We start from the raw sequence: 3,524 nt of genomic DNA on the forward strand, positions 1-3,524 counted from the left end.
AGGGTTGATTTCCTCATGCTCGAGTGGTGGTGGCGGTGGTGAAATTTTGCCTTCTTCCAAGGGTGGGGGGATGGGATATTGGTTGGCGGCGTGACGAGGTTGGAGGGGTTGGTGATGACGAGGGTTCCGTGGCAAGGCTGGCATGCAGCATGGGGGGAGGTTTTGTCGATGTTGAAGCTAAATCTTATAGGGCAGTGTGCATGCCTAAATTCAATGTCAAGGGGGTGAAGTTGATGAGGGAGGTGCGGTGGGAAAACAGACTGGTGTAGATGAGTGGAAGGGGAAGAGGGTGTGGGTTGAGGTGCCAAGTGGGGGTGGTTGTGTGTTGATGGGGGAGGCTAAGGGGGTTGGGCTCTTTCAGCATCGTCTCCTCCATTGTGGCCGTTCTCTTCGTCATCAGAGTATTTGGGGCCATACGATCTAAAAAAGGCATTTGCCTTCGTAGCTTCCTCAGGTGTAAACTCCATCGGGAATGCCACGTGTGAGTCATCAAACCATTGAGATTTGTGTGATCTAGCATCCATTAGCATTAGTACTTAGTGGATAGATATTTTTTTCACCTTAGGAATAGAAATCCTAAGGTCATTTGGTCTATTATTACCATGGTTTACATGTGTAGTCATGGTAGGTGGTTCCCTTGATGTAGGAGTCACTTTATGGTGAGACTGGTGAGATAATTACGGGGGGATGGTGGAGCTAATCTAGGATGCTCCCACGTTTTTCCCTTTGTTATCTATATATACAAGGTCCTACACTCCTTGGATGAGTAGAGAGAAGATCTTGTAAGTGCTTTGTGCAAGCTACCATATGTTGGTAATATAACTTGGTGAATTCTTTGTGGGCATGAGCTTATCTCCTCATTACATTAAGGTAATCTTTGTGGTATTCATGTTTATCAAATAATTCATGGTCTTTTCATTTGTTAACCCATCGCATGATAAGTGCATATAGCACTGCTTATGTGTGTTGATGAGTTTGGTTATGCATCATTCTCTTTGTGATTAGTCATTGTTGCATTCCACTCTCATCCCTATTTCTTAACATGGTATCAGAGCTCCTTTCTATGGGAGTGTGCTCTTTCATGTGTTGAGAGGCACATCTTTGTCTTGTGGGTCTTCTACATTGTTGGTCTCTTGCCATTGTAAGGGAAAGTGGTGAGAATCTCAACATATCATGTGTTGATTGCATTAGTTGCAAAGTACAAACCGGTTCTTGGCATTAGTCGCTCCATTACAACATTTGTTGTTTCATTAACTTACATGCTTGAGTAGAAAAGAGTAAAGCAATCCTCTTGAATAGTGGTCATTTCTTTGTGCAAGTCTAAATCCATCATTAATCTAGCTCTAATTACACTCTAGTGAGTTAACCTACATCCATTGTAGTGAGGATTATTATCAAGGCTTTGTGAATCTTCTTATGTGGTGCATAGGCATTTATTTCATTCTCATGATTGATTGGGAAATTTGCGAGTATTCTGTCAACAATATCCTGCATCTCCTTAGGGCTTCAGACATTGGGGCTGAGCACTATAGCTCCATGTAATTGCTATTAAAAAGTCAGTAATTAGTACCAACAATAGACAGCCACTTAAGCGACTGGTTTACAAAAAAATCAGTAGATTTCATGGTGATTGTGTCAGTTACCTAGTGCACTACCAGAGAGCATTCATTGCTCAGCTCATGGAATCGGCATTCGTCAACCCCATCTTATCGCAATCGAGCCTGGTTCATGGACATTATGCAGGTTTAGAGCTACCGACTACAACAGTACAGAGAGCTCATTTGTGAGCTTAATCAATGTGGATTAAGTGGTTAATTCATTCTATTCGTTGGTTTACTTATTGGCGCACAATTGAAGGCGTTTTTCTTGCCATACATTACATTCCTGAGAATCCCGATAGAAGTTACGAATCCTCTCCTCGATTTCTGGCGCAAAAGTGCATGAGTCATTTTGTAAGGTTTTTCAACCTTAGTGGTTGGTGTTTTTTTTTGGGTATTTCTTTTACCCTTAATAATCCTTGACAACCTTGAGGTGGTGTAAAGGGTTTGTGCTTATAAGGGTCATTAAAATATTTTGGAGATCCTTATGATGTTGTGAGCTCTAGTGTGAGAAACACATATGATACATCATATACATCCCATGTGTGAGGAATGGGAACACATACTCCTTGGTGGATCTTACCTTTGTGAAAGACAGGGTGACCTTATCTTTTCCATGTGTGAGATGGAAGCAACATGGTCATCTTCTCATCTACTTTGTGTGTATTTTGATGACTTTAGACACTTCTTGTGTGAGAAGGAAGTGGTTTTATCATCATCATGTGAACTCCTTGAACAACATTTTTTTAATGGTCCTCATGTTATAAAGGACTTGGATCAACCTTTGTGATAATGCATGTGATACTCTCCATGTGTGAGATGGAAGTCACTTGCATACCTTGTGAGTTCTACTAATTAGGAAGTAAATGGGGTCTTCTTGGGCCCTTTAATTTGCCCAAGCCTAATCAAGGTGATTAAGGAATAGTCAAATGGGGGGTTACCATGTGGACTGAAATGTTGGGTTTGTAAGAGAGGTGTAAGAGTGGTCAAAGGGTGCACTTTTTCCCCCAAAAAGGGGGGAGGCAATTTTACAATTTTCGGACCTCCATAACTTCTACATACAAGCTCCGATTTGAGCGGAGATTATAGATACGTGATCTACACATCAAGAGCTTTCCATAGATATGTTACATGATATGGTTTTGTCCGCTAGATTTTAAATTCCATTTTTCTCCCAAAATTCAAATTCGAATAAAGTAGCCATTTTGAAGCTTCTAATTAGAAAACGTTTCTTCTTAAGAGAAAAGGTTTGACTCCTTAAACTGCCAAATAAAAGGGCCCAAGAAGCCTTCCATTGAGGTCCTAATAGGCTTTGTGGTTATTTCTATGTTACCTTTATGGTACATTCACTATGTGAGCACATGTATTGTCACACATCTCTTTTGTTGACATCCTTGGTGATACTAATTCATGGTCTCTATGTGAGATCAGGATCATTTGTGGTGGTGAACTTCATAAACTTCTTGATGATGGAGTTAAAATCTTGGTGGTGGCTCCATTCCTATGCGGCACTAGATGGGACTTCATTCATGATGACTACCTTGGTGGTGCCTACATCGACTTGGTGACTTCTTTGTGATAGTTTCTTCTTGAAGATGGCATGGGTGGCAAGATGCTCATATTCAAGACCTTTATGGACTTCTTCAAATAAGCATGAGTGGCAACATGCTACATTTGTTGGTGACATTATGATTGTATGGCATTTTATAGCATGTGAGGCATTTTTATCTTATTGGTATCTTAGTGCATTGTTTTCCTTAGTGATAGATCTGATCCAAGCACACCCTGCATGGTATGGATGCTTGATCAAGAGAGGATGTTGAGATTTGTGTGATCCATCATCCATTAGCATTAGTCCTTAGTGGATAGATATGTGTACACCTTAGGAATAGACATCCTAAGGTCATTTGGTCTATTATTACCATG

This window comes from Cibotium barometz, chromosome 3, assembly GCF_041138505.1.
Source record: "Cibotium barometz isolate CiBa-2024 chromosome 3, ASM4113850v1, whole genome shotgun sequence".
Taxonomy (NCBI): Eukaryota; Viridiplantae; Streptophyta; class Polypodiopsida; order Cyatheales; family Cibotiaceae; genus Cibotium; species Cibotium barometz.